General features: G+C 48.8%; 1 protein-coding gene across 3 annotated transcripts in view; it reads left to right on the top strand.

Moving 5' to 3' along the window:
• The window catches only part of SEC16B (SEC16 homolog B, endoplasmic reticulum export factor), a 325,648-nt gene that overhangs the window by 4,419 nt on the left and 299,138 nt on the right, over positions 1-22,091 (top strand). The window lies entirely within an intron of this gene.

Below are 22,091 nucleotides of genomic sequence, written 5' to 3'. Positions count from 1 at the left end.
CAATTGCTTTTGCCAAGGCTTGTTTGCTTCGATCAAGTCGCCGACACCGCCGACAGCGAGAGCCTGCGTGGGACAGCTCGTGAACCGACTCCTGGGCGTCGTCAACCTCCAGGGACCACGTGGCTGCAGAGGCAAGCTACACCTTTCTTCCTGTTTGCACCCGACATTGCCTGGTACCCACCTGGTGCCACGCCGGTCACTGGCTAGTGACTGTGAACACTGTCCCCTCTGCTTACAGGTCTTCAACATCTCCGATCCACTCTTGGATCCACTGCATCTCTCCCGGACCGACCGCCTGCAGCATCTTTGTCTTCAGGCTCCACGAAACAGATAGAAGAAACGCGACGCACTTCGAGGCCTATGCACCCGCTTCCTGTGGGTGAGGTAAAGCTGGCACACCTGTGCCCAAGTGTAGTAATACATCTCTAGTGCCTGTGTTCCAAATCTTGAGTTCCTAGTCCATCCGGAAGATCCTCCTTGCAGTAACTTTGTACTTTTTACGCACCCATTGAAACCTATGGGAGCACGCGTGTGACTATTTGCTCTGCACACGCCACCCGTGGACCTCCTGGTCACTAACTGAAGTTAGCTCCTTGTAGGCCCAGCGATTCTAGAGGCCCTAGGCCTTTTCCCTTTTCTGTTCGTGGTACTTATACCACTATTTTAGTATATGGTTCGAGTGGCCACCAGGGCCTAATCATATAAAGTGCAACTTCTGTGTATTCTACTGTAATCTTGTTTGACGATTTGTGCTCCTGTGCTCATAAAGAGACTAGGGGTTACTTTGAGAAATAAATACATATATATTTTGAATATATATCTGTGTGGTGTCCTTTCATTGGTATAAAAGGGGGTTACATTTGGTAAAACAGCTGGCTTAACACGCTTGACGAGTTTAGCCTCAAAGACTGCTTAGCCTACGCTACCACTAGGGCAGCTAGTCCGAAAAGGTTGACTTACAACCACACCATAAGGGTTGCTTGGCATGGTACAAGGTGATCACTTTAACTAGTGAGCATCATATACCAGGCCAACTTCTCACAGGGACCAAATGGTGAGCTGATAAAAGTGTATACAAAGAAACATACCAATGTTATTGTGAAGCGCCAGGCATAATCACTACAGTGCAAACACAAGGGCACTTTCCAATATCTGTGCCAACTGCTGGCCTCTAGAAGGGGGAAAAAGAAACCTTAATATTGAAAACAAAGAGGCTGTATTCTATAAAATCATTGTATGTAAATCACAACCATCAACAGCCCCTAGGTGCTGCCTACCTGTTTGGCATGTAGATATAAAACTCCCAACAGAAGATGAAGTAATACAAGGAATCCAATGGACAAACGGAAAACTGTAGGTTGACCAGGTGGTCTAATAACCCTGTGTCAGCATTAAGCGTGCTGGTTCAATTATGGCTAGCACTCAGTGGTGGAGAATCTCCACTCGATCATATGCACCTAAAAAAGAATTATATCCTTGTAAAGACTATATGGTATAGACATGACCATTTGTAGATCTTGTAAATCAGATACAGTATGTGTCACCGTGTGTACAGGTGGGCCAATGGAACATGACGTAGAAGGATTTGTATTGAATAAATCTTTTAATTTCAGAAAACGTGCAAACTTATACAAATCAATCAGAAAATTCACTGGATCGCCAAATTTAGTGGGACAAAATCCCAAACCCCTCCGTAGTACATTGCATTCAACATCAGACAGTTTGCGACATGATAGATTAACAATAGTCAGTTCATTTTGTGTTGTCATCTCGTCGTCACATACATCTAGGTTGTTTTAGAGCGTGTAGTCATCCCTATTGTTGTATTGTTCTTTCTCTCTTTTATCCTGCCACCTTTTCCCTCCCCTCCTTGTCTTTGATCTCTTTTTGTAGTCTTGTTGCCTAAGTGTAGTCGTTCCATCTCTACTAAAAAAGGAGATGGCCCTTGGGTGGTGGCTGAATCCGAACCCCCCTCCCGGGAGGTGCTTCTGTCAATTGAAGTAAGGGAGCCGCTGCTTATTGGAACAGAGTCTACAGTCTCCTCCCTAGCTCTTTTCCCCTCACCAGTAGGTTTGATATTATCATATCTTCTGGCAAAGGTGTAAATCCTCCCGTCCTTGTAGTCATTGTCATCGCGCTTGATCTTTTTCAGTTTTTTGTCTTTCAGATAAATGTGGTGGTTTTCAATGACCTTGTCATACATCTTATACTTTTTCTTGACTACATCTTTTAAGTCTGAGGCCTCAATCTCCCTTTCCAAATAGTCTACATCTGCTCTTAGACTGGTGACCTTCTTGTCAGCATGCTTGATCAGGATCCGCATCATGATGTTTGATGCGTTCTGTAAGTTGTCCTCCCAGTCTTTGAGTGAATCCTCGTCGAGTTCCTCAAAGTTTGGGAATATAAGGATCCTCCAACCTCTTGGTATCTTTTTATTGTCCATGTATTTTTGTAAAGTTTTGCCATCCCACCATCGGGCCATCTCTTGTTTTTTCAACCTTTCTAGTATTTGAAACTTGGTTTTTACACCTACTCCTGATTGTCCTCCTGTTATTTTGGGGCCCCCTATTTGGGTATTGGAGAATAGGCCCTGGACCAACTCTTCCCTCCTGTCATTAAATTTTGACATATTCTTTCCATAAAATTCTAATGGGTATAGAGAAATAAATAAAATAAAAAAAAATTATTAATGCAATTGAAATTGGCTCGAACGGTGCTATTAGGTCCTAATAAATTCAAACTTCAAAATTGTGTGGCCAATGGACCCGAAAACAACTGTGCAGCACCCGTAATGTTAATCACCAAAATATAAAATCTGCATAGAAATCTTGCTTGCACTTGAGTGCATCAGCGCAGCTGTGTCTGGGTACCAACAGCTGAACAAGGTTGAAGTGCATTGACAGAGCTGTGTGCAGGTCTTTGTGGTGGGAAACCAAGGCTTCCTGCGGGTCACGTCCGTGGTGCACACAGCACAGCTAACTGTCTGTTGGTGCTGGAATAGTAAGGGGCAATGCAGGATTGAGGTGCGTTGGCAGAGCTGTGTGTAGATCGTACCCGGGCACGCAGTGCAGGACTGCGATACATGACTGATACCAAGAATAGTGATTAGCCATGCTGGCCACGACTGAGGTGCATAAGCTGAGGTGTGCCATTAAAATACATTTCTATGGTGCTTACATGCCCAGCAAAGGAAGGGTTAGGAGACAGAAGAGAGCAGGCTAAGAGCAAACAAACTAGAGGGCCTAAGGGCAGAGAAAGGAAACGAATATTTTAATGGCCTCCGCTAAAGTAAATGTCTTGTTGTGTTGGTGTAAAGGGTTTGTGTGATGTAGATGCACAAGGATTATTTTATTAGCTCTCAACCAAGGTGTCCTATGTCAGGTGTGAGGAGTTCAAACAATACTGTTTTTGTCTTGTGCATTCTGGTATGTATAGCCCTGCATTTATAATGTTGGCAAGTGAAAGTAAAACCAGAAGTTCCAGACACAAACAAACAACAAGGATTGGCAAAACTAATGGGCCTTCCCAACATTTTGAGTCCTGAGTACAACTTAATTTTTTTTTTTTCTGGTACAGTGAATCTGAGAGATAAAGAACCTAATTTGTAGTGAATCAAAGTACTTTTGGTATGTAAATTAGTACCTCATGCACTGTAGTGTTAGCACTCTTTAAGAGGCAGAATAACACACAAAATAGACAATGGCATGGGGTGAGAGGCAAATGCTCCTCTAGGCACAGACATAGTCCGCTCTGTGTATTTTTAAAAGACTGGTAACAACAGTTCATTTAGTCAACTGTGCTGTCAAGCCAGACCTACAAGTAGGATTGTATGTACTAATTACACCTAACATGCGGCAACCTACCGGAGAGCTCTGTTCTAGCCATAGAATGAAATCTGCTTTCCTGGGAGAGTGGATTATGAGAAGATGGTAAGTTGGGGTAAGTGCTGTACAGCTGTATATGGCCTCGATGTGTTCCTTATATGAATAGGTTCCAAGCCACATCCTATGTCCTACATCTGTAGGAAAATCCAACCACATGGGACTGGGCCACCTGACTGGTCACCAAGGCTAAAAAACTTAAAAATTGAAAACAAATATTTGCCAATACTGACTGTACTTCCAAACAGTCATAGTCCCATCCGTGATCACACAATTCAATTAATGTGATCACCATTTATTTTTTTCTTACTCAACAAAACACCTATTCTTTTTTTAGGTCTCGCCTGACCCAGCGCATGCGCTGGACTGGCGAGACTTTTTGTGAGGGCTCAAAAAAATGCTACCATGGCCAGCCTAGAGCTACAGTGCATGGGCGCGGGCGCGTGCGCGCGCTTAGGAGCAGAGGCTGGCAAACCTCGTCAGGCTCATTAAGGGCCCGCGATCACTTTCACTTTCGCCCACGATCACTTTCGCGGCGACCCTTTGATGTTCTCGTTCAAAGAACATCAAACATCAAAGAACATGTTGTGTTAATGCTTTGCTGCGCCCGTTTGACTTACAATGTGCTTTCTCTTTCCACAAACTCGATGTTTGTGTTCCTTTATTTTGAGATGCTTTTAGTATTACTGTTTTGTGACTTAAAGAACATTAAGGAAATGTTACTGTGAAACTGGACAATGTTCACAGTGTTTATTTCTGATCACAGCGGCTGCTTCATGTCCGTTGCCCCATTCAGGGAGTCCTTTCGTTGGCGCTTTCATGAGGACATGATGAGGAAGCTGGAAACTTTTGGCACATTCTCTTTAAAAGCACAGCATGTTGGCGACTGGTTAATCGATTAGACCTATGTAGCGCTTTAGATCTCAAAGCGCTATGGTGGGTGCAGCAGTTACAACTTATGAAATATGGGGTGCAGATCACAAGGAGGGGGCAGGTTTGAGTGCACATTGGCTTCAATCGAACTCTTAAGATGATGGGCTGTGTGTATCCATTATCAGCACTCAGTCTTCGCTAAGTGATCTTGTTTGTTTTGGCCTTAAATGGCGACCGTGCGACGCAGGTGAGTGTGACCCACCTGTGGGACACCCCCGCGCCGCACGGCCACCAGCTGCTGCGTGTGCCCCTTGCCTGCCCTCTGCCTCGCTGCTGCCTCGTTTGCCGGTTGCCGGCTGCCTCCGCTGCTGTTGTTTTTGCCTTGTTTTGTCAGTAATTTGTGCCTGTTTGTAATTTTATTTCATTGTGCCTGTGTTGGTTTCCTTCCTTGTTGTCCGCCTACCTCGCCGCCCTCCGCCCTCCCTTCCCGCCACCGCCGCTTTTCCCCGCCCCTTTTTCTATTCTGTACCCTCCCCGCTCCCGCCTCCCAGCTGCTCCGCCCACCCGCGCACTTCGCCTTAAATGGCGACCGTGCGAACGCGCAGCGGTCACGCGCAGCGGGCGCGCCGATTGTGCGCCGAAGGCGCGCCAAAGGTAAGCCCGTCTGCGCCCGTCCGCGACCGGACCGCGCCCAGTGCCAGGACCCCTGGCCCACGAAGACCCCGACCGACCCGCCTGACGTACTCCGCCGCCACCCTCATCGCACTCAACACCGGCCGACTCCCAGAATGCCATCAAGCCACTCCACGACGTACCCACGGACCTTTCAGCTGCCACGCCTGCAAGTTCACCTGCATCCGGACCAGCCTCACACCAGCACCCGCCAAGTCGAACACCAGCAGCACCCACCTCAAGTGCATCCTGCTCAACACCCGCTCCGTCCACAGACACGCCATCGAACTCTGGAACCTTCTAGACGCCACAGCCCCTGACGTTGCCTTCCTCACGGAGACCTGGTTGAACGCCTCTTCAGCTCCCGACATCGCCATCGCTATCCCAGAGGGCTACAAGATCGTCCGGAGGGACCGAAACGCCAACCAGATGGGAGGAGGCATCGCCATCATCCACAGGAACACCATCCGTCTCACGACCAGCACCGACAACACCCTGACCAGCGCCGAACACCTGCATTTCCAGATCCACACCAACCCGAACACCACCCTCAGAGGCACCCTGATCTACCGACCCCCTGGACCACGCACACAATTCAGCGAGGACATCGCCGACTTCGTCAGCCCGCATGCCCTCCCCTCCGCCGACTACATCCTCCTGGGAGACCTCAACTTCCTTCTGGAGAACAACAACGACCGCAACACCAGCACCCTGCTCGACAACCTCGCCAACCTGGGACTCAAGCAACTGGTGTCCACCCCCACCCACCTCGCCGGACACACACTCGACGCAGTCTTCTCTTCCAGCACAGACATCGACTTCAGCCACGCCACAGAGCTTCAATGGACGGACCACAGCTGCGTCCACTTCACCTTCAAGAGAACGACGACCCACCAACACCAGCAACAGGCCGCCCGCAGAAGCTGGAACAAGATCACAGCAGACCAGCTCGCCACCTCCCTGAGCCAGCACCCACCTGCCAGCTCAGCGAACCCCAGCCAGGCCGCCGACAACCTCACGAAGTGGATCAGCAACTGCGCGGACGAACTCGCCCCACTGAGGACCCCGCCTAGCAGACCCGGCAGCAAGAAGGCCCCATGGTTCACCGACGAACTCAAGAGCTCCAAGAAGAACTGCCGAGCCCTCGAGAAAGTCTGGAGAAGGGAACCGACACCGGACAACAGGACCTCCTTCAAGCTTGCCACCCGGAAACACCACCAGCTGATCCGCGCCGCCAAGAAAACAGCATTCAAGGACCGGTTGGACAACAACGCACACAACTGCAAGGAACTCTTCAACATCGTGAAAGAGCTTTCCAACCCCAGCGCAGGAAACAACGACATCACCCCATCGCAAGACCTCTGCAACTCCCTCGCTTCATACTTCCACAACAAGATCACGGACATACACAACAGCTTCAACAACCAACCAACGCACACCATGACCGAACAACCACCCCCCACCACCACCCTCCACGCCTGGACCCCGATCAGCACCGAAGACACCATCCGCACGATGAACTCCATCCACTCCGGATCACCGACCGACCCCTGCCCTCACCACGTCTTCAACAAGGCCGACGCTGTAATCGCACCCCACCTGCGAGACATCATCAACACATCCTTCAACACCACCATCTTCCCTGAGAGCTGGAAACACGCCGAACTCAGCGCTCTACTCAAGAAACCAACAGCGGACCCCACCGACCTCCAGAATTACCGCCCCATCTCGCTCCTCCCGTTTCCAGCCAAAGTCATCGAGAAGACCGTCAACAAGCAGATGGCCGCCTTCCTCGAGACGAACGGATCCCTCGACCCCTCACAGTCCGGCTTCCGAGCCAATCACAGCACCGAGACCGCCCTCATCGCCGCCACCGATGACATCCGAGCCCTGATGGACAATGGAGAAACAGCGGCCCTCATCCTCCTAGACCTCTCCGCGGCATTCGACACGGTCTGCCACCGCACCCTAGTACGGCGCCTCAGCAACATCGGAATCCAGGACAAGGCGCTGGAATGGATCATCTCCCTCCTCGACGGAAGAACACAGAGAGTCCGCCTACCACCGTACAAGTCAGAAGCCTCCGAAGTCATCTGCGGCGTCCCCCAAGGATCATCTCTGAGCCCCACCCTCTTCAACGTCTACATGAGCCCCCTCGCGGCCATCGTACGCAAACACAACCTCAGCATAATCTCCTACGCCGACGACACCCAACTGATCCTCTCCCTGACCAACGACCCCGCCGCCGCCAGAGCCAACCTGCACGAAGGGATGAAAGAGGTAGCCGAGTGGATGACGACCAGCCGCCTGAAACTGAACTCGGACAAGATGGAGGTCCTCATCCTGGGCTCCTCACCCTCCGCCTGGGACGACTCCTGGTGGCCTCCCGCCCTGGGCACCGCACCCAAACCGACAGACCATGCACGCAACCTGGGCTTCATCCTGGACTCCTCCCTCTCCATGACCAGGCAAGTCAACAACGTCTCCTCGGCGTGCTTCAACATCCTACGCATGCTACGGAAGATCTTCTGGTGGATCCCCACCGAGACCAGGAAGACCGTCACCCAGGCCCTCGTCACCAGCCGACTGGACTACGGCAACGCCCTCTACGCCGGTACAACCGCAAAGCTCCAGAAGAGACTCCAGCGGATCCAGAACGCCTCAGCCAGACTCATCCTCGACATCCCACGAACCAGCCACATCTCCGGACATCTGAGAGACCTTCACTGGCTCCCCGTCAACAAAAGAATCACCTTCCGCCTCCTCACCCACGCACACAAAGCCCTACACGACCAAGGCCCGAGCTACCTCAACAGCCGAGTCAACTTCTACGCTCCCAAACGCCACCTCCGATCAGCCAACCACGCCCTCGCCGCCGTCCCCCGCATCCGAAGAGCGACTACAGGAGGAAGGTCCTTCTCCTACCTGGCCGCCAAGACCTGGAACTCCCTCCCGACCGACCTGCGCCTGACCCAAGACCACCTCTCCTTCAGGAAGAAGCTGAAGACCTGGCTGTTCGAGCAGTAGCGGCACCCCTCCCCCCCCCCCCCCCAGCGCCTTGAGACCCTACGGGTATGTAGCGCGCTTTATAAGTGTCACTGATTGATTGATTGATTTGTTTTGTTGTTGTGTTAATGCTTTGCCTTGCTTTCTCTTTCCACAAACTCGATGTTTGTGTTCCTTTATTTTGAGATGCTTTTAGTATTACTGTCACACACAACCACACACACACAACCACACACACAACCACAACCACACGCAGAACCACCCACACAACCACACACACAACCACAACCACGCACACACAACCACAAACACAAACACAACTACACATACAACCACATACACACACACAACCACACACACACACAACCACACACACGCAACCACACACATACACACAAACACACACAACCACACCCACCCACACACAACCACACCCACAACCACACACACACAACAACCACACAACAACCACACAACCACACACACAACCACACACAACCACACACACACATGTACAATCACACCCACAACCACACACAACCACACACACACACAACCCCAACCATACACACAACCACAACCACACACACAACCACACACACACAACCACACACAACCACACCCACAACCACACAACCACAACCACACCCAACCACACCCACAACCACACACACACACAAAACCACAACCACACACACACAACCACACACAACCACACACACAACCACTCACAACCCCACACACACAAACCCACACAACCACACACAGCCACACAGAACCACACACACACAACCACACACACAACCACACACACACAACCCCAACCACACACACAACCACAACCACACACACACAACCACACACGCAACCACACACAACCACACACACAAACATACACACACACACAACCACACACACACAACCACACACACACACAACCACACAAACAACCACACACACACACAACCACACCCACAACCAAACACACACAACCACACCCAAACGCACACAACCACACCCAACCACACTCACAACCACACACACACACACACACACACACACACACACAACCACAGCCACACACAACCACAACCACACACACACAACCACACACAGCCACAACCACACACACAACCACACACACAACCACAATCACACACAACACATACAACCACACACAAAACCACACACACACAACCACACACACACAACCACACACACAACCACACACACAACCACAACCACACACACAACCACACACACACAACCACACACGCAACCACACACAACCACACACACAAACACACACACACACACAACCACATACACAACCACACACACACACAACCACACAAACAACCACACACACACACAACCACACCCACAACCAAACACACACAACCACACCCAAACACACACAACCACACCCAACCACACTCACAACCACACACACACACACACACACACCCACAGCCACACACAACCACAACCACACACACACAACCACACACACAGCCACACACAACCACACTCACAACCACACACACACACACATCCACAACCACAACCACACACACACACAACCACACACACACAACCCCAACCACACACACAACCACACAACCACACACAACCACACACAACCACACACACACACACACATACAACCACACCCACAACCACACACAGAACCACACACACACACAACCCCAACCATACACACAACCACACACAACCACAACCACACACACAACCACACACACACAACCACACACAACCACACACACAACCACACACACACAAACACACACACAACCACACACATACAACCACACAAACAGCCACACACACACAACCACACCCACAACCACACAACCACAACCACACCCAACCACATCCACAACCACACACACACACAAAACCACAACCACACACACACAACCACACCAACCACACACACAACACACAACCACACACAACCACACACACACAAACACACACAACCACACACAGCCACACACACACAGAACCACACACACACACAACCACACACACACACAACCACACACACAACCACACACAACCACACACACAAACACACACACACACACACAACCACACACACAACCACACACACAACCACACAAACAACCACACACACACAACCACACCCAAACACACACAACCACACTCACAACCACACACACACACACACAACCACAGCCACACACAACTACAACCACACACACACAACCACACACACAGCCACAACCACACACACAACCACAACCACACACACACAACCACACACGCAACCACACACAACCACACACACAAACACACACACACAACCACACACACAACCACACACACACACAACCACACAAACAACCACACACACACAACCACACCCAAACACACACAACCACACCCAACCACACTCACAACCACACACACACACACACACAACCACAGCCACACACAACTACAACCACACACACACAACCACACACACAGCCACAACCACACACACAACCACACACACAACCACAATCACACACAACACACACAACCACACACAAAACCACACACACACACAACCACACACACACAACCACACACACAACCACACACACAACCACAACCACACACACAACCACACACACGCAACCACACACACAAACACACACAAACACACACAACCACACACACACACACACACGCACAAACACACACACAACCACACACACACAACCACACAAACAGCCACACACACACAACCACACCCACACCCACAACCACACAACCTTAACCACACACAACCACACCCACAACCACACACACACAAAACCACAACCACACACACACAATCACACACAACCACACACACAACACACACAAGCACACACAACCACACACAGCCACACACACACAACCACACACAACCACACTCACAACCACACACACACACACACAACCACACCCACAACCACACACACACAACCACACACAACCACACACAAACACACACAACCACACACACACAAACACACACACAACCACACACACACAACCACACAAACAGCCACAGCCACACCCACAACCACACAACCACAACCACACCCAACCACACCCACAACCACACACACACACACAAAACCACAACCACACACACCACACACAACCACACACACAACACACACAACCACACACACAAACACAACTACACATACAACCACATACACACACACAACCACACACACACACACAACCACACACACGCAACCACACACATACACACAAACACACACAACCACACCCACCCACACACAACCACACCCACAACCACACACACACAACAACCACACAACAACCACACAACCACACACACAACCACACACAACCACACACACACATGTACAACCACACCCACAACCACACACAACCACACACACACACACAACCCCAACCATACACACAACCACACCCACACACACAACCACACACACACAACCACACACAACCACACCCACAACCACACAACCACAACCACACCCAACCACACCCACAACCACACACACACACAAAACCACAACCACACACACACAACCACACACAACCACACACACAACCACTCACAACCCCACACACACAAACCCACACAACCACACACAGCCACACAGAACCACACACACACAACCACACACACAACCACACACAACCACACACACACAACCCCAACCACACACACAACCACAACCACACACACACAACCACACACGCAACCACACACAACCACACACACAAACACACACACAACCACACACACACAACCACACACACACACAACCACACAAACAACCACACACACACACAACCACACCCACAACCAAACATTCACAACCACACCCAAACGTACACAACCACACCCAACCACACTCACAACCACACACACACACACACACAACCACAGCCACACACAACCACAACCACACACACACAACCACACACACAGCCACAACCACACACACAACCACACACACAACCACAATCACACACAACACATACAACCACACACAAAACCACACACACACACAACCACACACACACAACCACACACACAACCACACACACAACCACAACCACACACACAACCACACACACACAACCACACACGCAACCACACACAACCACACACACAAACACACACACACACACACAACCACACACACAACCACACACACACACAACCACACAAACAACCACACACACACACAACCACACCCACAACCAAACACACACAACCACACCCAAACACACACAACCACACCCAACCACACTCACAACCACACACACACACACACACACACAACCACAGCCACACACAACCACAACCACACACACACAACCACACACACAGCCACACTCAACCACACTCACAACCACACACACACACACAACCACAACCACAACCACACACACACAACCACACACACACAACCCCAACCACACACACAACCACACAACCACACACAACCACACACAACCACACACACACACATACAACCACACCCACAACCACACACACAACCACACACACACACAACCCCAACCATACACACAACCACACACAACCACAACCACACACACAACCACACACACACAACCACACACAACCACACACACAACCACACACACACAAACACACACACAACCACACACATACAACCACACAAACAGCCACACACACACAACCACACCCACAACCACACAACCACAACCACACCCAACCACACCCACAACCACACACACACACAAAACCACAACCACACACACACAACCACACCAACCACACACACAACACACAACCACACACAACCACACACACACAAACACACAGAACCACACACAGCCACACACACACAGAACCACACACACAACCACACACACAACCACACACAACCACACACAACCCCAACCACACACACAACCACAACCACACACACACAACCACACACGCAACCACACACAACCACACACACAAACACACACACACACACAACCACACACACAACCACACACACACACAACCACACAAACAACCACACACACACAACCACACCCAAACACACACAACCACACCCAACCACACTCACAACCACACACACACACACACACAACCACAGCCACACACAACTACAACCACACACACACAACCACACACACAGCCACAACCACACACACAACCACACACACAACCACAATCACACACAACACACACAACCACACACAAAACCACACACACACACACAACCACACACACACAACCACACACACAACCACACACACAACCACAACCACACACACAACCACACACACACAACCACACACACAAACACACACAAACACACACAACCACACACACACACACACTCACACAAACACACACACAACCACACACACACAACCACACAAACAGCCACACACACACAACCACACCCACACCCACAACCACACAACCTTAACCACACACAACCACACCCACAACCACACACACACAAAACCACAACCACACACACACAATCACACACAACCACACACACAACACACACAAGCACACACAACCACACACAGCCACACACACACAACCACACACAACCACACTCACAACCACACACACACACACACACAACCACACCCACAACCACACACACACAACCACACACAACCACACACAAACACACACAACCCCACACACACAAACACACACACAACCACACACACACAACTACACAAACAGCCACAGCCACACCCACAACCACACAACCACAACCACACCCAACCACACCCACAACCACACACACACACAAAACCACAACCACACACACACCACACACAACCACACACACAACACACACAACCACACACACACAAACACACACAACCACACACATCCACACACACACAGAACCACACACACACAACCACACACACAACCACACACAACCACACTCACAACCACACACACACACACACAACCACACCCACAACCACACACACACAACCACACACACACAACCCCAACCACACACACAACCACACACACAACCACAACCACACACACAACCACACACAACCACACACACAAACACACACACACAACCACACACACAACCACACACACACACACACACACACAACCACACCCACAACCAAACACACACACACACAACCACACCCACAACCAAACACACACAACCACAACCACACCCAACCACACTCACAACCACACACACCCACAACCACAGCCACACACACAACCACAACCACACACACACAACCACACACACAGCCACAACCACACACACAGCCACACACACAACCACAACCACACACGCAACACACACAACCACACACACAACCACACACACACAACCACACACACACAACCACACACACAACCACACATACACAACCCCACACACACAACCACACACAACCACACACACAACCACACACACAACCACCCACACCCACAACCAAAACCACACCCGCACCCACACCCACACACAAAACCACACACACACAACCACACACACAACCACACACACAACTACACACACACAATTACACACAAAGCCACACCAAGCATTGGCATAACCAATAGGTCTCGCCTTTGGGACCTTATAAGTGTTTAGCCACGCAACAGTTGATGTGGTTGCACCAAGGATATTGTGCTGCATAACTAAATACTTAGAAGGTCCCAAAATCGAGACCTATTGGCTATGCCAATGCTTGTTTGTTCTACAAATAGTCATAAACAGAAGACATATGATAAACATACTTTTTATATATATATATCACCCACAAAAACATCATGACAGAACACAATCAAATACATTTTAACACACACATTTTATAAACATGGAACCTACAAATTTACCCCAGTTCTGGAATCAACATGTTTTTAACCAACGAGTGTATCTTAAAGACTCGTTGCTGGCTTTCAGGGAATTAATTGATCAAATGGTGTAATTCACATACCCCTGGGCGTAACCAGCTTGGCACTGTTTGGTTCTTGGCCCAGTAAGTAGGGGCTTTGATGGTTGATTGAAAAATATAGGCTCCTTTAGGCAGACCCTCCAGGATTTCGTGATTTCGTGATTTTGCGGTTTGCCACGAAATCGGCACTTTTGTGAAAATGGTGCGGTTTTTACAAAAGTGCCCGCGAAATCGGCACTTTTGTAAAAATGCAGCAATTTTTACAAAAGTGCCAGCGAAATCGGTAATGCGCACAATCAGACAGCAACTGGTGGTGACTAAGGGGCATATTATCAAGCACGGTGTTAACATTATCGCCGTTTTAGCGGCAGAAATGTGCCGCTAAAGCGGCAATAATGGGCTTGATAATATGCACTAGAGAATTCCAATAGAAACCCATGTTGACACCAGAACATTGGCTTCTATTGGAATTCTCAAGGGCATATTATCAAGCCCATTATCGCCGCTTTAGCGGCAGTTTTCTGCCGCTAAAGCAGCGATAGTTTTAGCGCCCTTTCTTGATAATATGCCCCTAAGTTTCATGGGGAGACGCTTCTTCCCAATTTAAGAGGGTGCCTTTATCGTAGCAAACTCGGACAGAAAGAGGACATCTTAGGATCTAAACCGAGTGAAGAAACTGGTATGGTAATGGCATCATGACAAATGTAGGTGGCAGGCGAGAGAAGGGCAGGCGGCAAGCTTCCTGGTAACAGAGTTGGCACAAGTAAGGGCCAGGCGGACGAAAGGTGTCGGGCATCATGGCCCAAAAGGCAGCACAAGAAGATGAGATGAAGACAAAGGCAGGAAGGAGTGGGATGGCAGCGAGCACCTTAGGGCAGAACCTGGCGCGGGTAGAAATCAAGAGAGAGGAGGACATTTCCAGGTATCAAGTGAAGTGACGAGGTAAGACCAGGATATGAGTTGATGAGGTGGCAACTGGATAAAAGCAGGGAGTAGAGGAAAGGTAAACAGGAAGGGACCATATTGGGGGCAGAATGGGATACAGGCAGGTAATTTATGGGAAGCAAGGTGATGGGTACCATGGAGACAAGGGACCAGAACAGGACACGCAGGCAGTGAACCCAATGGGGGAGATCAGGTGAAAAGAAGTCACACTCTGGAAACTGTCAGGCGGCAAGGAAGTGGTGGAGAGAGGACAGAGCAGCAGCAAAATCCATCCATACAAGTCCTGTGTAAATGTCTGTCACCCTAGCAGAATAGTAAAAAAACAAGCATTTGCAATGCAATAGGTCTCACATTTACGCGAGTTCCAGCTACTGGCATTGTAAATGACAATGCCTTTTATTTATGTTTTTGTTTATAAAACATAAATAAATGGCATTGTCATTTACAATGACAATAGCTTGAACGAGCGTTCATTGCAAATGTTATAACGTTGTGCCCCTCCGCCCCCTTCACCCGTTTAAACATAAACGGTCGGAGCCCTAGCCAGACCCTCCGGGATTTCGTGATTTGCCTTGAAGTATTACACGGTTGTATAGTGCCTTTATTATGAGTTTCTCCTTAGCTGCTCCTAAATGGATTCCACAGGTCATATACTGTGACTGGTTGCATAATTTCAATTTCTTTGGGTAGCTCCCTGTACCTCCAATCTGGACCCCCAGAGCATACACTAAGGTAGGTTCTAGAATGCCATTTCCTATGGGATGCCACCAGGCCGTCTTTGATGGGCTTCTCAGAACCTATACTAAAGCAAATGGAGGAGTGCATTTCCAAGGGATAACAGCCTTCACATGTGGGCTGCTTCCTCTGTTCCAAATCCCAGGTTGCCTATTCAAAGTGGAATACTCTGCTAAAACAGTTACCATTGATTTAAGGCTGAAAATGAATGATTATGAGTAAAATAAAATGCCGCAAAAATGCAGCTACATTTGCATATTTGTGCCGCAAAATTTCCATATTTGTACCGCTAAATTTGCTAATCCATGCCGCAATATCCTGGGGGGTCTGTTTAGGGCAGTTGATTCCAGAACTGGGGTACATTTGTAGGTTCCATATTTATAAAATGTGTTTGTTAAAATTGATTTGATTTTGTTCTGTTGTGTGGGTGATATATATCAAAAAGTATGTTCATATATCTGTCTTTTTTCTTCTGTTTATGACTATTTGTAGAACAGAACAAGAATAAGTGTTTTGGTAACTAAGAAAGAAAAAAAATGGTGATCACATTAATTGAATTGTGTGATCACGGAGGGAACAAAGATTCTTTGAAAGTACAGTCAGTATTGGCATCTGTTTGTTTTCTGTATCTGTCGGAAGGCATATTTGAAGGTATTCTTTGGTGAAACAGCACATAATGAAAATGTCTCAAAGGAGCGTGATGTAAGCGATAGGACAAATTAATTGTAACACTGCAGCGAGCGTGCGCGCGCACACTCACAACTGGAGCCTATCAGTATTGACGTAGTTTGCTTAAGAAGTATGGCTACTCCCCTCGATCCTGGGGTGAGTCATGCATGTATCATGGAGGTATATCTCCCTCTCCCCGATATTTTACCGTTTGTGCTTATGAAGTACCTCTCCTGCACAAGCACCACAACCGATCCATGTACGTGAAGCCCTTTTGACAATATTCCACCTTTCATCTCATCCCTCATGCCAGTCACATTCTAAACGATGAATTTAAGTGTTGCTTTTTTCGTTTCCCGTAAGATTCATCTCTCAACCTCCTTCTCTGAACAGTTCAACTCTAACCAGAACACACTCCACCCCTGATCTTCAATTGTGCATCTCAGCTGCTCGTCCATGTATCTTCAACCTATTGAAACCACCCCACTCCTTTTTCCAACCTTAACATTCGCCCCATTGGCCTAAAGCTGCCCGCAGTGTACTTTTCACCTATACCAATGGATTTAAACCTGGAGCAACGCGCTGAGTGACTCAGTGTGGGAGATGGTAGAGTGGTCCACTTTGAATATCCTTAGTTTTAGCATGATGAAAGATGCAGGATAGGGCCTGCGTCCACAGACAGTGGAAGCGAATTACCTGTGTTCCAGTAGTTGGATGTGGAGATCCAAACTCTGAAGTGAGGGAAGATGCAGTCAGGACTGCCTTTAGAAATCCAACGAGGACCTTGTTAGCAAAGGGCTGCTGATTCATTTTTCCTGAGCTCTGCCATCCGGTAGATGGCAGGGTTGAAGGGTGGCACTGCAGTTTCTATTGTTCAAGGTTAATAGATTTTCTTGGGATGGCCTGTCCTTTTGTTTGTCCCTGATGGCTGCATCAGGATGGCTGATGACAACCAGGTGCAGAGATCTCAGACTTCAATATCCTACATGGAGCCAGCTGCTTTCCTACCTGCTGTGAGATCCATCACTTTGCACAAAGGCTGTTTGTGGGGAGCTGTCTGAGATTGACATTTGAAAGGCTTGCAGGAGATGACCCTTCTGCACTTTCTGCTAGAATCGCTGAGGGTCAGCCTGAAGTGCCTAGAAAAAAGTGTCTAAAAGCCTGCTTGGGTGCTACGAGAGAGAAGGAGTTTGCATGGCCTTGTAGGAGAAAAGTCTATCCAGGAGGGGAAGCCCAGGATGTTCCCAGCACCATGAGCAAGCTGACTTTACTGAAGAGCAAAGCCAGGAATGGCACGTGCCATAGAGGGGTTCCCTGCAGTTGCTCTGTGCAATTTCCATGTGAGCTGCATAAGATTGTACCAGAACAAGTATTCTATGTTTCATGGAAGACTGCTGGAGGCTTAATAAACAGCTGCTTCTGCTGTTGATGCTACGAGTGGTGCTAGAAGCCCTGATTGTCATGGAGGTCACAACTGCCAGAAAGATCCCACCACGAGGGATTCGGCTTTGAGGCCACTACTGCTACACCAGAATCCCAGTCGGCAGCTGGTCTGAAGGGCCAACACAGCTGCAAAAAACAGTGTGGCTCTACCTCACCTATCACCCCATAAACGTAATGTTCTCAAGGCTTCCGACGTGGTCTCCACAGGAGTGGTGCTGCTGCCGCGAGGGCTTCAGCCTGGACCACATCCATCGTGCAGCCCGAACGGCTACATTTACCAGCAAGTAAGAGATGCGGTTCAGCCTGCATCTGAGAAAAGAGATTACAAACGACACAGATGAGACTACCCTAAACACTAAGATTTATCGCCGCAAAGGTGGTCGCATAGAACAGAGCTGCCCATTTGACCTGTCATTAATCCTGCTTAAACCCACTGAGCCTTTGGGACTATAGATGCAGGTTCTCGACCCTGGCAGGTGGAAGGGGGATACCGGTAGAATATCAGGAAAAAAGGTGGTGTAGGGTCTCACCATTTAACACAACTTATTTTGCAACTCTGCATGTCTTTTAATTGAATTGTGTAAGATTTCGTTTTTGCTATGTGATTAAATTATTGCCTTTTTCCATAAAAGACAAGCTCTCGGCTGGACATCACGTTATTGTGTAAGTTGGTTTACTTGTGAGTCCTGAGTTCTTGAACCCCCAACACTCCCTCCCTGAGAAGCCTGTGAATGCTCACCCTCACTATCCTGAGAGTCAAGTGGGGAAAGGGTTCTAATTAGCCCTGTTGGCAGAGTTATAGTAGGATAGATTCCAGGACAGAAGGGACAAACAACCTCAACCACCATATTTGATGCCCTGTCCGTCTGCCCTGTGACTCCCCGAAGGTTGATCGACACCATGTAAGACAAACAAATATCTGAGCACCATAATGTATATAAATATCATAACATGTATTTGTAACGCACACATTCACCCAAGGGTATCTTGCCGCTGAATAACAAACGTTTATTGTTATCCAATTCAGTGGTACTCATTTTATCAACCCCAGAGGGATGAAAGGCTGAGTGGACCCTCAAGGATTTGAACCTATGACCACGAGGTAAAACACAGGCCCCTAGAGTGGATGCATTAGTCTACTAAGCCACCAGACCAAGCATAATGGAAGATTGTATAGTCTTTGCACCCCTGGCTGCCAGCGTAAGGATTCATGTGCACTAATTACACCGCTTGTCAAACAGGGTGAGGCCACAGAACACTAAAGAGAGAACTAAGGGGCTTATTTAGCCTTGACGGGCTGTGGTCCGTTCTGACAGGGCAGTGAAGGGGTGTACTTTTCTACCCTGGCAGCTAACAGCCCACCATATGTAGTGATCTTCTGACTAGTGGAGATCTCTGGGATTGCAGAAGAGCTGATTTCACTGCGGCTCCTCTGAAGGCGTTGTAGCTTTGCAGTGCAGGTGACATGTTTAGCACCACAAAGTTTTTGTTTTTTAAGAGCAGTCTCTCAATGTAGGAGTTTGCTTTTAGAGCACAAAAAGCAAATGCCCTTGTCACGCTGGGAGATTTCTCCTAATGTGTGAGGGTCATTTGTTTGTTATCTTGTTTGGGACTATCAGACTTTCCCTGGCAGTGCCAAATAGAAAAAAAATCACCCTATCCTGTTGCGGGTGGACGGTCTGGAGTACTTTAACCAGTGGCCGATGTCAGTCCGGCCATCGGTCAAAGGACTCCGCCAGCAGAAACATGACAGCTTGCCCAAATCTAAATACAAGGGGGGACCAGAATTTTGGTGGACAGTGTACAAGGCTACCCAGTCTGCGAAACTCCAAATAAGCCCCTAAGACTTCATGTTACATTTCCATCTAAGTCAGATTTTCAAATATGTTTACAGACAAAACATGTCCGCAGCAAATACAGCGAAGAAAACACCACACCGACACACCATATTTCAGACATAAAGCTGTCTTTGTTAGGGGGTTCACAGGTGCCACACTGATAAGTCATTTAATTTTTTGCAGTTTTATATCTCGACCCGAAGGTATCAGAGCGCCGTACATGAGCACCAGTTGCATTACAGATGGACATATTCATTTTTAGGCATAGGGAGATTAATCGATTTTCCCAGAATCACAAGATGTTTGAGCCTTCCCCCAGACTTAAACCTGGTTCCCCAGCTTCAAAGTCATGGTCAGTTTTACAGTTTTTTTGCAATGCGACAACATGAGTGCTGTTTCATAAACCTGAATAAAGTAGTGTAATAAATCACTACAGTAATATCCAGGTTAATGAGAGTGGAGCGCTTTTTAGCATGGGGAAACCTGGCTGTACTGTTCTCCAGGGCCTAATTGTTCCCTTAAAAAGCCACAGGGGCAGGGAATGCTCCATGCCAGGGCTAGGCGTGTGGCTAGAGCTATAGTAACAAGGGGAACCCTATGCACAGGCTGAGGCACACAGCTATAGATGTTGCTGTACCCAGGGCACTGTATGCCAGGGCAGAAGTACAGAGCTAGGGCACGGGTAACAAGGGCGGGCGATGTAGTCCAGGTCTGAGGTGAACTCCTAGAGCTGTTGTAGCAGAGTGCGCTGTATGCCGGCGTGAGAGCATACATAGCTGGCACCGTAGTAGCTGGAGAGCTCTATGTCACACACGAGGTGTAGGGCTATGCCCATTGTAGAAGAAGGTGCTCTTTGTCAGGTTTGAGGAGCACCGCAAGAACAATAGTTGCAGGGGGTGCTATATACCAGGACTGAGGTGCATTGTAAGTGCTGTAGAATTAGGGCATGCTGTAGATAGGGTTGATTTGCACAATTAGAACTGTAGTTGCAGGAGTGCTGTATGGAGGGCTAGGGTGATTTGCTATT

This window comes from Triturus cristatus, chromosome 4_2, assembly GCF_964204655.1.
Source record: "Triturus cristatus chromosome 4_2, aTriCri1.1, whole genome shotgun sequence".
Lineage (NCBI taxonomy): Eukaryota > Metazoa > Chordata > Amphibia > Caudata > Salamandridae > Triturus > Triturus cristatus.
Note: the sequence above shows the minus strand (reverse complement) of the source record. Positions and strands in the feature narration are given on the sequence as shown.